Below are 14,683 nucleotides of genomic sequence, written 5' to 3'. Positions count from 1 at the left end.
TTCACAAGCTGGTGCTAACAGCTGATATCGCCAGTTTTCTTGCGATAGCAGCCGCAAAAAACATCGCCACGGATGACACCGTCAACTTACACTAATTAGATGCAGAGTAGGCGTTCCCGTGCAAAAAGCCGCGACAACACCACTTCGCAACATTCTCAACGACCAGCCAGATCGGCGATTAGATCACAAAACATGCGATTAGCAGCAAGGAATCAACACCTGCTCTCTCCTGGTATTAAGTCGGATGATAACTTGCACCAGAAATGGGAGCCCAGCCCACAGCCACACCAGAAGAACAAGAGATGCCATGGAACCACATCATGCAGCTCGGACACCTAGGCCAGTGTAGGGGTGTGAATAATTATCCCTGGGCGTGGTTCATTTCTGGGCTGGACAGGAACCCAACGTGTGTCTCTGTTGCAGTGTTGGCGCAACACGGCCAGCAATCGACAATGTTGCAATGTTGCTTGCACCCGGAGGGCTGCCGCGCATGAAGGGATTGTACAAGGAGCGCAAGGCCGCTCGGGCTCTTGGCTCATGCATGCCAACTGTTTTGTGTGTATCGCTATTGGTGCACCATAAGCCTAAGGCCTAGCCTCAATGGCAGCGCGAAAGCCACATCACATTTCCAGAATGCAAGCAGTAGTCAGACTAACATTAGGAATGAAAACTCCTTTGTCTCAATACATAAGGCAGAAGGACATCAGCACCTCCGACCTTGGTCTTGCATGCAACAGGCACACCCTGAGAGAGATACCATAGCAGATGATGACGACTCCCACACTATGCACAGCGCTAATGAAAGACCAACGTATCCACACCCCACACACAGAAGTCCTTGCCGAGGTACTCTTGCATGGAATGCCCTTGGCACTTACATACACAACAACCCATATGTCCAAACGTTGCACACACATACGACTCATTGCGCCGAGCTGTGGCATATCATCCACATAAGTGCCGCAGGTGAGAACAGTGCCGGTTCTACGAGAGCCCCCAACGCAATGGCAGAACATCCCGGGCACATGCACAACGCCTGTCACGTGGAACTGTACCGTGACTGACTGCTGCCTGTTAGTGTCTGATGCATTGGTCTGCATGTTGTGGCCCTTGTCTTGCCCGTACTGACACACACATGTTAATTAAGTCTACGCAACTTCAATAGTGTTCAACTGTGATGAGTGTTGATTAGAATGACAAATTGTGTGCCATACACAGTGAAGGACTGCCTGACGCATTTTCACTTATGGGTGATAGTTGCTGATAGACCTGTGCTATTACGTGTCTTCAGCAATTTGAGTATTGTGTCCAACTTCTTGCCATGTGGATCAATGTGATCCATCACTACATGCTGTGTCCATCCAGTTGAGTATGAGTAGGTATGCGAAGAGATGTTCTGTTGTCAAATGTGATGGGGGACACTACTTTATGCCTGCCAACGACTTTGACATTGCATACGCAGCCCTATTTCTTACATTGTGTGGGGCAAAGTTGTAAAATTGCGCGATTGTTGTTTCAGAGCAATGAGGCCACAGCTAGTGCACACATTCCCAGTCATCTCACTGCCTATGTGTGTCATGGTCAAACATGCGCATTGCTTTCGTTTACCAGGGTGTACCTTTTTGTGCAATCGATGTCCTTACATTCATCCATACTTTCATACTTGGTCGATTATGGACATGACACATCTGTGTGAATTTGAATGCTTTATTCACATTCGGTGGAGTGTCGGAGCTGGAGCAGTACATTGCCATGCAAACCCCACATTACATTGTAGCCCAGTGGAGGGCAAGCCAGAGTCATTTAGGGATTGACAAGTACATCAGAATAGGAAGAGTACAGTCTGCAGTCTGATTGCTGTGTCATTGGTAAGCAAACAAAATACGGCAGTTCATGTAGAGGTCCAAGGTGAGTGTTGCAGGTGTTTCGGGGAAAGTGGGAGATGTTGTTACAGAGCACGATGCAGAGGGAAGAACCAAGCTGCAACAGGGCATATGGTGGATATGATTGTTACTGGCTCCTTCTTAATACAAAGGTGGAATCACCCGCATATTTCGTCCTTTATGTCATCTGTCAGACATGTGGATGCTGATGTTTGGTCTGCAGCACTGTGTGCCACTGACACTTCAGGGGCCGGAAATGTGTGTCTAGAAGTACCAGCAGCATTTATCAGCTACTGCCTTAGTGGCAGCAATGCGATGATGAGGATCTGCAGGGCATGGAAGATACCAACAACTTTTCGCTGGTGTGCATCCATGGCAGCCATTCTTTCCGCATGCATCCGCTCCATGTTCTCCATTGTCCTAAGCATCTGTGCCAACTCTCGACTGACATCGCTGAGGCCACTCTGACTATACAGTTGTTCTCCTCTCAGAGTCATGACTCCAGCGATGTCAGGCATGGGCTGTTGGACATCATGGAGCAAACTCTGGGTGTCCATTAGGGAGTGTAAGTGGTCCCTAATGTGACTTAGACACCCACGTATGTCATATAGTTTGGCTGCCATGAGGTCGAACCCCACCCGCATCTGTTCAGCCACCTCCTTCTGGCAGTCTAACACCTGGTCTTGGAATGCGATGTGTTCTTCGGTGAGGTGCTGGGAGCCAGCCGTGGTGGTGGGTGCTTCCTGCTGTGTGGTCTGTGCAGGGGGTGGGGGCTCTTCGATGCAGCTGGGTTGCCCTACTCCTGGAGGTGGGTTGCTGTAGCTGTCCATGAGCTGTTGGAAGGCATCGGTGTCAAAGGTTGGGAAGTCCTCGTCGTCATCAGTGAAGAGTTGTTGGGTCTGCTCTGCAGGAGGTGTTGATTGTCCCTCTGCGATGTGAAGGGGAGATGCATTTTAACTTTGTGTTGACATGTATGTTGACACATTGTTCAAGTTTACATACAGACTGAATGACAATGTACATTGTGACTGTTTGGGAGGAGCTGACTATTTGATGCGGGACAGTGGACATTTGGACTACATCACAGATGTGAGGTTGTACACGTACATTATCATCTCACAGTTTCCTGCTATGCCAGATGTGATTGGCCTGTTTCTACGCACAAGCAGAACCAGTTGTGTACTCTGTTCTGTAGTGAAAGTGTTGCACTTTGTACCACATTGTCGTCAATGTTGATGTGCTGTTATTGCAATGTGTGTGTGCTGCATTGTGGCTGAGTTGCCCCTGCAGCTGTGATTTTGCTTCCCCTTATCCCTTCGAGGCAGTGTGCCTTTGACTTCTGTGCTTCTACAGTGCTGCGATGTTGCAGACTTGGCTAATTTTGGCTCTAGTTCCGCTTTTGGACTCTTGGGCATGGTTTATCCGCAGATGTGTTGTTGACGTCAGGGGTTGTTTTTGCACGTGGAGATGTTATAGTGTGACCTGCTCCTTTGAGGATGTGATCCACACTGGGCCACCTCAGTGTCGTGTCATGCACCATGTCATGATATATTGACTGCAGCCATGCTATCGGTCATGCAGTGTCACTTGCATTGTCAGTGTGGCTCACAGACACGCAGCTTTGCTGGTTTTTACATGTGTGCATGGGTTGGTTTGTGTGATTGGTGCTGTGTGGGGAGGGACCCCTTTGTGACCATAGTAGACGGGGGCCTATTTGCTGTTTGTATGTTTGCTGCAGTGTGCCAAGGGGATCAGGGACATGATCCATAGTCATTGTGGGTGTGCAGTGTGCTCTACCTGATTGTGCATGTGTGCCATTATGTCCATCTCCTCCCAGTTGTTGGTGGTGTTCTATCACCTCCGTGATGATGATCCTGTTTTCCTGCAGACTGAACCTCGTCTTCCTCGTCTTCTTCTCCTTGCCCTTCCGTGACTCCGAGGTCCCAGACTGGTCCTCCTGGGGGCTTGTGGGGTTCTGGTCGTCCTATGTACTTGCTCCGGCTTCCTCCATGGTGCTACGCAGTTTAAATTATTTTGTTTGTGTTTTTCGGTGCTTTTGTAGTACATTTTCCCGCATGACGTGGAGGAATTGCATGCTTGTCGCTGGTTATCGCTAATTTTTGTATCGTGATTTGGGACATTGCCGCTTTTTTCGCTTTTGTGTTTCGCATTTTTTAGGTGGCACGTTAATTTTAACTCGTTCATTTGACGTATTATCGTGAGACTATCGCATGGTGCCGCCGGGTTGAGAATACAACGTTAACACTATGTTATTTTGTCGAGATAGACTGCGATGTGCAAAGTTGCTTTAAGCTAATTTTGCGATAATTATCACACGTTCTTGAGAATATCCCCCAAAGATTCCTATTGTTACAAGCATGAGATTCTCTCTCTGCCATCTCCATTATCATTCACAGGTGAATTCAATGGGAGGGAAGCCCACATGAATATTCCAATAGAGAACCTGATGTCTTGTAAACTAGCCTGACAGAGAGTTGGAAGAAATCTTTCATTGTTAAAACATTTATTTTATGTAAAGTGAATTTGTCACTCTAAAGCACAAGCCTCTCCAACTCAGCATGAAAAATTATCTTGTTTTGATTTATGAATTTAATATTTCATCATGGAAATGTAAAACTACAGCATTATTTCACAGTGACTGGTATCTGGCGATACGGGGCAATTTATTATATTTATTATTTGGCTTTATAACATCATAAATCAAAATTATTGAAAATTAAATGTACAATAGACTGCCAGGGACCTTTGCGGTATAACAATGCTTCACACATGGCTCACTATGGTATGACAGTAAGCTGAATTATTCATAAGAGCCTTTGCATTTTCATTCAACTTAATCAAATTAATAGAACAATTTGATTTCGTAAAACTTATTAATGCTCCACAGGAGCAAGGGCCACCGGGAAGACAGCTGAACGTCTCTTTGAATGTTTGCCATTTGTTTCATACCTCGTTGAACTGCTGAGGCGTACTGAATAGCAGGTCCATCAGCTAGCTAAACACTTGTAATGCACACTCAAACGTGTTTCACAATCACAATGGAGTGTGAAGTTGTCAAGCAGAGGCGGATGTTTTAATGATATTGCATTGTGCAAAACAAATCGAACTTGATTCACACATGGAATTGTAAAGCTCTGCATACGTAGATCGATGTCTGTACACACAAGAGATCTACACCTTTTTGCATGAATGAGAAGAGCAGTTATATACCATGAAAATGTATACTTCTTTTGTCGTTCTTGCATAGGAAAAAGCACTGCGCTTATTTGCAGAAGCAAATGTGTTTTTTTCCCCCTAAAATATTGTATTATTATTTTTCAATGTTAAGTCTTCCATTTCTCCAAAATGCAGTTCAACGACGTTTCACATTCTTCCTGCACCACATACCCCATGTGCTGAGTATTCTAAGGAAAGCTTTATAAATGTTTATAAATGCCCCAAAAGTTATTATTCTGTTTGTTTTCACCCCATTTGAAGGGCCCACTGCATCCAGATTGAGCTCTTATTACCTACTTGGACCTTTTCACTGGAATTTGCCTCCACCAGATGCCTGCTATTCAAGGTTTTTAAAATCGTTTCTCTGGAATCATATTATGCTACTGAATGGCAAAGTTTGATCACTACTATTACAGATCATCAATGTTGTAAATATGTAAGTATATTCATAAAAAATGTGATAAACTATTTTTCCTCAGATATAAATTATCATTTTAAAAATTTCTGATAAACAGTTTTTCAATATATCAAACTGCCTATTTTTGGACCATCTTAAAAATCGCATTTGTTGCACCATCATGAGGTTTGCATGTACAATGTTTCGTTTTGGAATGCTATGGGTACTGTGAGAAAGTGAATTATTAGTCAGGGTGGATGGGAGTCCAACACAAGTAAAAAATATCACTATCTTGCTATATTAGGTTAAGCAAAGGTTTCAGTAATTAAAACCTGAGCGCAACCTGTGGTAACTATGGCACAGAGCAAAAGGGCTAAACTTTAGACCCGGTCCTAGGCAGAGTGTGAGGTTGACCGTGAGGCAGCATGGGCTGGATACACTAACCAGTGTTGGAAATTTTACCTTGGAACGTTGTCTATTTTCTGGAAATCAAAGTCCTTCAGCGGAGTAAGGCAGCAGGCTATATCTGAAGAGGGTTCCAAGACGTTGAATCAGCATTGGACGAAGCCCCAGTGAATTAGTTGGTGGGAAAACCTCAGAGCGAGAAAATAAAAAATGTAGGCTCAGGTAAGTTATCTCACCAGACAGATACCTTTGAAGGTATTACTTCCCAGGGCCATCCTTATCCACTTTTGCAGCACCTACTAAGTGCCTGACCACACCAATCCCATAGTTCCCCTCTCTAAATCTAAGATGGCGAAGCCCTTTTCTCTTTGTGTAGAGCTGGTATACCCACCCTAGAAGTGTGCCCAGGAAAATGAGCAGGCCATTCTCTGTGGTCAGTTCAAATCAGTTACGGGGACAGCTCCTCTCCCAGTGAGTTTAGTGCCTGCCTGATTAGGGGAACAAAGAAGAGCTCTGCCCAGGAGTCTGCCAACATTTGAATGTGATTGGGTAGGCCTCTTTCAAGTTAACCAAGTTCCTGAGCACAGCTCAGAGGGTCGTCCTGCTAGAGGAACAGAATAACCTTTCCACACCCAATTACTTTTGCACTCCTTTGGTAGCAGTTTTTACACCTCATGAAGGGGGCTCTTCAGCTGCCAGGTGACTACTGCAACACATGGAAATGGGTCCCCAGACGTTTTGGGAAGGAAAAAGGGGACTTTCTAAAAGTAACTCTTCCACAATAGATATTAAAAAATCGATGTTGCTATTAAATTGGATTTTGAATCATTATTAAAAAAATCTTTGAATTGTATTTCTAGTTGTTTTCTAACTGAAATTAACATTATTAAATGTAATAATGTAAGTATAATAATGTGACACAATGTTGAAGTGTCAGCCTTGCCATACAAATATCTTTTAGGGCTTTTTCACTGTAAGGACTTATTTATTTATTAATTTATTTATTTACTCATTTGTAGGGCGCAACAAATCATCCCCAGGGGGATCTCTCAGCGCCTGAGAGAGGAGCACACTATTGCAGAGGAATCATTAGAATAGGCAGGTCTTAAAAAGCTTTTTAAAATAGTGGAAATTGGAACAAGCGCGGATCTCATCCGACAAGGTATTCCAATGAGTGGCGGCTAGGTACGAAAATGCCCGTCCACCCACCCTAGCCTTCCTGATTCTCCATACACAGAGCAGATTACAGCTGCTGGATCTCAGCAGTCGTGTGGGTTGATACCGTTCGATCTTCTTCATCAGGTAGGCTGGCCCTATCCCATGAAGGGATTTAAAAACCAGACATAGCAGTTTAAAAATGGACCTCTTTTTGATGGGGAGCCAATGCAATTGGCGCAGGATGGGTAAAGAGGGGGTCCGTGCTCGCTTGTTGAGGACAAGACGGGCTGCCGTGTTTTGGACCACTTTAAATTTAAAGGCCAGATCCTCCCTCATCCTGACCAGCAGTGAGTTGCCATAATCCAGTCGACTAACCAAGATCGACTGGATGAGAGTCTGTCTGGCTATGAGCGGAATCCACGGAAAGATCCTTCTGAGCATTCGCATGGTTCCAAAGCAGGTGCCTGCCACCGACTTTACCTGCTCTTCCATTGATAAGTTGTTAGCAATTTTTATGCCCAGGTTCTTGGCCCATCCTCTAGGGGCGGGCGCGTCTCCTAGCTCTGGCGGCCACCAATCAGGGGTCCAGATCTCCTCCGCTTTACCAAAAAGAACTATCTCAGTCTTAGACGAGTTGAGCTGGAGAAAGTTCTTCTTCATCCACCTCGCTATGCTGGTCATACAGTGTCTAAATTTAAGTTTGGTGACCGCAGGACTCTTCTCAATAGGGACTATCACCTGGGTGTCATCAGCGTAAGATATGGTTTCAAACCCACAATTCCTAATAATTGAGGCTAGGGGGGCCACAGATATTGTTGAACAAGGTGGGGCTCAAAACCGAGCCCTTTGGTACCCCCTTATCCACACTGGTGGTTTGAGAGACAAAGGACCCCAGCTGGACACATTGAGTTCTGTCTGCCAGGAAGCTCTGGATCCATTTGAAGGCCCCGCCTCTGACACCAATCTCTCGCAACCGGTCCAACAGGATCTGATGAGAGATGGTGTCAAAGGCAGCCGACAGATCCAACAGCACCAACATGACAGGGATGTCCCTATCCAGGGACATCCTTATAGTGTCCATAACCTCCAACAGTGCCGCCTCCGTGCTGTGTGAAGCACGGAAGCCCGACTGGGAAGTATCCAGTATGTTATTCTGCTTCAAATAGTGGGAGAGATACCGTTTGACTAATGCCTCGATGATTTTTGCGCAACAAGGAAGAAGAGAGATGGGTCTAAAATTCTGAAGATCGGTGGGGTCAGCTGGAGCCTTCTTGAGAAGGGGTTTTATGCGCGCGTTTTTCCATTTCCGAGGGACAGTGGAAGTGGCAAGCGAGATGTTACAAACATCCGCATGAGCCTCCGCAACGACGGGGATAGCGCTGACATAACAGCAGGAGGCACCGGATCTGATGGGGAACCAGATTTCACTAGGGTTAGTAGGGAACTAACTTCTTCCCCTGTAACATTAGGAAAGAGTTCTAGGCTTGATGGAGCTTTGCCATGAGCGCCCTCTTCAGGGCCAAAGGTACGATAGATCACATCGATTTTGTTGGTAAAGTGGCTCTCTAAGTTCTCTCATAGTGCCTGAGTAGGCGGTGGGAGCGGATTATTGGACCTGGTGTTGGTGAACTCCTTTAAAATAGTGAAAGGTTCTCGAGATGAGTCTTTAGCTTCCATGGTACGGGAGCCTAAATAAGATCTCCTCACTGAGTTACAACTACTTAAGGAAGCTCTATGCGCGGTTCGCTAGAGCGATTCATCCTGCTCCAACTTGGACTTTCTCCACCTTCTCTCTTTGGCCCTCTCTTCTGAGACTGTCTGAATACCAAGGGGCGGGCACTGCCCTATCCTGAATCTTTACCCTCTTAAATGGAGCAATAGAGTCTAGGGTGTTAGTTATGGCGGTTTCGAACCTATCTAAGGCCGTATCACCGTCATCGCCCTCCTCAAATATGGGAGAAATAAAGGCCCGACTGAAGGCAGCCGGTGTCCCCTTTTTCCAGGGTCTATGGAGGTCTTTATGAGTGTGTGAGGGGTTGGATGGTTTCGTGCACGCCCACGAGAAGCTGTGTGCTGAGTGATATGTCCAGCCCATCTTCTGCGGGGGTTCCACCACCACCTCACTGATGTTGGTAAAGACAGTGTCCAGCACATGGCTAGGGACTAGGGAGTCTAGGGGAAAGATCAAGAGATTCCATCGCTGCCACCAAACAGGCAGATTCTGTGTTGGAGAGAGCTTCCAGGTGATGGTTAAAGTCCCCAACCAGCAAGAACCTGTCTGTTTGGAGTGTATACGGGGCCAGTATTTCTAACAGAGTAGAGCAAAATTCTCTCTTGTTACCTCCAAGAGGGTGGTACACTAGAGCACCCGCCCATTCAATGGCTTGGCCTCGCAGTACCCTAAATATCAACAACTCTAGGTTGGGGGAGGAGACGGTATCTAGGGTTTTAATATGATAAGGGGAGCGTGTTGCGATGGCCAAACGCTTTCCACATCTGTCCAACCAGACCACTGAATAGTCAGCTGGAAATGCAATTGCCAATGCAGGAGTCGCTTCATTATTCAACCAAGTCTCAGTAAAGAGACATATGTCAGGCCTAGCTTCATCTAGTAAGTCCCAAATTTCAGCCACATGTTTTGGAATGGATCTAACGTTGAGATAGAGCCCTTTAAAGGCCACTCCTAACCCACCCCCCATATCCCTCTTATTCCCCTTCTCATGTGCATTCCACGAAGGTTTAAGGGGAAGTATAGTAGTGGATTGAGGAGTGTAGGTGTAAATTCTTCCCGTGCCCATCCACACCCTAGGCACCTCCCTACCGGGAAGGCACTCCCTGCTTGGAGGTTAATTGACCCTCCTGCACAAGGTGCAAAATGCTCGAGTTCCACCAGCCTCTCATGGGAATAAATCAGCCTAGGCAGCGGGGGTCTCTGTGTGTAAACGGGCAGCATTCCCTGGCAGCCGGCAGCGTCCGGACATGGACAGGTGCAGACGGGCTTGCCTTAGGTACGCCTTTGGTGCGCCCGCTGCGCGCGTCCGCTGCGCGCGTCCGCTGCGAGGCTGGGAATGCAAACAATTTTTAGCTGGGAGGGCCAACCACTAGAGCGCTAAACGCTTCCTTGGCGCCCCACGTGGTTGAGAAAGCTAAAGGGCGGACTCTCTCCACATCAATCAATTGGAATAACCGATTGCGGTGGACCGGAGAGCCGTCCTCGCTGCGCATTAGAAAAAGACTCCGTTGCCCCTACCCAGTAAGTTTTTTAAATGAATTTAAAAGCCTCCACAAGTGCAAACAATCACCAAATAAAGCAATTCAAACAGTTCACTCAGGGTATATTCAAAGAGAGTGCATCCTTCTATTTAACATTAAACGTTTGCATGTCATACTTTTAAATACCATGGAGCCTACCTTGTCGGCAGTAAAGCCTCCTTAGGGGTGATGTATTAAAATTGAAAAGGAAGGGTTTGGCCTTTCAAAAGGGCTATTTTGACAAGTCAAATTAGCAGTTTAAAGCTGCCACAGCCAGGGTATGTATACAATGGTAGACCTGCAGTCATATTTACATTGACACTTTAGTAGGTGCCACAATGGATGCTACAGCCCATTAGTAACATTGAACTTACAGGCCCTCAGTACTTTTCGTAACATACGCTATGGGCTTATAGGTAAGTAAAATATGCCAATTAGCATTATAATTAATTTCAATATGCTCTAATGGTCAGAACACATGCACTGGGGCCTGTTTAGCAGAGTACCAGTACACAGAGTCATAAACCAGCAGCATCAGTCCTAATAAAATGTAGGTGAACAAAATAGCATAAAGTGACATATGTAACCTTTGTGTTAGTCATCGATGTGTACAAATGGCCCAGACTGCCTAAAATCAAATTCAAAAAGTCGAGGGAAAGCTTCTCCTCACATTTGAAGATGGAAAAGTGTGAAACAAGTTTAGAAGTGGTCATGTAACAACACAAGGTAGACCAAAGTGTAGAAAGAGAAAATAAACCATTTTTGCATTTAATATGCTGTTAAGGTCAGTTGTAACTGTGCATGAAAGAGTTAAGCCCAGTTGCTTAATGTTTGAATGTGAAATATAAGATATGTCCACGATTACTTAAAAAAAATTCCTAGTTGCTTACAAGGTAAGTTATGAGCAAGAAGCTGCTGCCAGCTGCAGACTTTTAAAAGTGTGAAGTAGGTAAGAAAAAAAGTGGAGACATCATTCTTGCAGCATGTAGTTAATAAACTAAAAAGAAATCATTAGTTAACTGGTATTTTTCTTACATATGCCGCTGAATTGAATTTTATAAAGCTACTATAATTCTGCCATTTTGGTAAGCAGATGGTGCTGGAATGTTAATGCCATTACTGATGCAGAGCCTCCTGGGGCTCAAACGTAATTATTATCATTCACAGCACATCTCCTTCTCCTGGTGGGGAAGTGACCAACTGACACTGATCAAAGGCCTCTGAGTGCAAAAGCCTTCCTGTCATTTCTAAAATGGGGATCCAAGACACTTGCCTCTTTTGAAGGAAGGACACATAGACATAAGGAGCTTTTGACTAGATGGGCTGGAGAGTGGATTTGTCCAAAATGAGTGAGCTTTTTTCTTTGATCCTAGGAGACCTTCAGATAATGGCAGTGGTCGAAGTTTGGACAGAATCTATGTAAAGCTTATATCTATTATTTTGTACTCAATAGTCCATGTCCTGACTTCCAGTAGTTAACTTGCTGTGGAACATTTTCCCTGAGTATGTGAAAGTGTGGAAGGTTATATTAACAGAGACCGATAGCTGCACATGTTTGAAAAAAATACCAGAAAGACCACTTGGAGATTCGTCTTTTGAAAACAGATCAAACTGAAATTAAGTGTAAGCAGCTGCCAACATCATCCCATCCCAAGCACTCTGCAAGGACCTCTCAAACTTCTTTGAACAGATGATTGCCAAGATCAACACATTCTGTGACCAATTCGAACTTCCTCAACCAGCTAGATACCTCCTTCAATCAATCAATCAATTAGGGATTTGTAAGCGCGCTACTCACCCGTGAGGGTCTCAAGGCGCTGAGGGGAGGGGGGCTTGCAGATCCGTTCAGCCGAAGAGCCAGGTCTTGAGAGTTTTCCTGAAGGTGTTCAGGGAGGGGGCACGTCTGATGTCTACTGGTAGCTCGTTCCAGGTCTTGGCTGCGATGTGGGAGAACGTTCTTCCAGCTGCTTTGGCCCTGTGGATGCGCAGGGTTTCAGCCAGTGTGAGGTTGGAAGATTGGAGGTTTCTTTTGGGTACATGGAAGTTTATTCTGTCGTTGAGGTATTTGGGTCCATTGTGTAGGCATTTGTAGGCATGGGTGAGGATTTTGAAGGTGACTCTCTTCTCTATGAGGAGCCAGTGGAGTCTCCGCAGGTGTTGGCTGATGTGTTTGTGTCGGGGGATGCCTAGGATGAGTCTGGCCGCGGTGTTCTCTATTGTTTGGAGTTTGCGGAGTAGGGGCTTGTTGATGCCGGCGTAGAGGGCGTTTCCGTAGTCCAGTCTGCTGGTGATGGGTGTGTGGGTGACTGTCTTTCTTGACTCGGGGGGTAACCATCTGAAGTTCTTGTGAAGGGTGCGAAGGATGTTGAAGCAGCTGGAGGTGACGAGTTGACCTGACCGTTCATGGCGAGTGTAGAGTCGAGTACGATGCCCAGGTTTTTGGTGTGGTCTGAGGGGGTAGGTGGGCTTCCGAGGGCAGTGGGCCACCAGGTGTTGTCACATGCTGAAGGGGTGGTTCCAAGGTTGAGGACTTCTATCTTCTCGGCGTTGATTTTTAGGCAGCTGTTGATTATCCAGACTGCCACGTCGAGCATTCCTCTCTGGAAGTTGAATTTTGCGGTGGTGGAGTCTCTGGTGAGGGAGAGGATGAGCTGGGTGACGTCAGCGTAGTGTACAATGTTGAGGTCGTGTTGTTGGACGATGGCTGCGAGGGGGGCCATGTAGATGTTGAAGACGGTCAGGCTCAAAGATGACCCCTGTGGGACTCCACCGGTGATATCTGTGGGGTTGGAGAAGAAGGGAGGTAGTCTGATCCTTTGGCTTCTTTCGGTGAGGAACGATCAGATCCAGTCCAGGGCTGTACCTTGTACGCCGGCATCGTGTAGTCTGGTGATTAGTGTCTGGTGAGAGACGGTGTCAAAGGCTGCAGACAGGTCAAGGAGGATGAGGGCTGCGGAGTGGCCTTGGTTCAAGAGGGTGTGGATATCGTCTGTGACGGCTAGTAGGGCGGTTTATGTGCTGTGGATGCTTCGGAATCCTTTATTGCCAAACAGCAGCTTAGCAACTGGTGGCCCCTCTCGAATTAAGAAACCACTGCTCTGATGAAGCTGGGTCTAGTGGCTTAGTGGATTAATGCGTTCACTGTAGGGGCCTGTGTTCGGCCTCATGGTCACAGGTTCAAAACCCGGTGGGTTTACTCAGTCTTTCATACCACTGAGGTCTATAAAATGAGTTGGGTAACAATAAACATCTGATATTCAACACCAAGATACCTTTGGGTGAAAGTGTGCTTTACAAATACACCTGTTAGTCTATGTTATGTTAATACCATCCACTCAGGAGCCCCCTCAGACCCATGCACCCACTTCATATGCAACCTCGGAAGAACCATCATCTCCACCGCACTCACCAATATTATCAACACCTCCATAACCACTGTCACCTTCATGTATTGCTGGAGAAATGCAGAAGTCAATGCCCTATTGAAGAAACCAACAGCAGGCTCCAAAACCCTCAGCACTTACAGACCCATCTTTCTCCGGCTTTTTCCAGATAAAGTCATGAAGTAAGCCATCAATATCAAACTTGCAGACCACCTAGAACTCCATCAACAGCTCTCAATCAGTCTTTCACAACAACCACAGCATAGCAACAGGCCTCAATGTGGCCACCAATGACCTCAGAAGAATCATAGAGGGAGGAGAAACAGCCGCACGCATCCTCCTGGACCTCTCCACAGCTTTCGAAAAGTCACTCAACAGAAAACTTCAGCACTTGCGTATGTGCGGACCGGCCCTCAGGTGGATGTTCTCGTTCCTCACGGACCGGACATAACGAGTTAGACTTCCCCCTACATGTCAGAACCCAAAAAAAGCATCTGCAGAGTCCCTCAAGGATCCACACTAAGCCCACCACTCTTTAATGTCTACATGACGCCCCTCGCGGACATTGTCAGAGCCCAAGGCATCAACATAATATCCTACGCTGATGACACACAGCTCATCCTCTCAATTACCAACTCAGCCAGCACTGCCACAGCAAACTTTACCAACTGCATGAGCGACATTGCTGCTTAGATGAAAAACAACTTGAACCCGCTCAACACAGACAAAACTGAAGTCCTAATCTTCGGCAACAACCACTCCCTATAGGACGTCTCTTGGTGGACCTCCGAACTTGCCCCCCATCCACATCTGTGGACCATGCCAAGAACCACAGGATCATCCAGAACACCAATCTCTTCATGAGCAGACAGCTCATCCCATCTCCTCATCGTGCTTCCATGTCCTCCGAATTTCAAGTGGATCCCACTGAACACAAGATGAACAGTCACCCAGGCTCTTATCACAAG

Source organism: Triturus cristatus, chromosome 2_1 (genome assembly GCF_964204655.1).
Source record: "Triturus cristatus chromosome 2_1, aTriCri1.1, whole genome shotgun sequence".
Classification (NCBI taxonomy): Eukaryota; Metazoa; Chordata; class Amphibia; order Caudata; family Salamandridae; genus Triturus; species Triturus cristatus.
The sequence above is the reverse complement of the archived record's forward strand: the minus strand, read 5'-3'. Positions refer to the sequence as shown.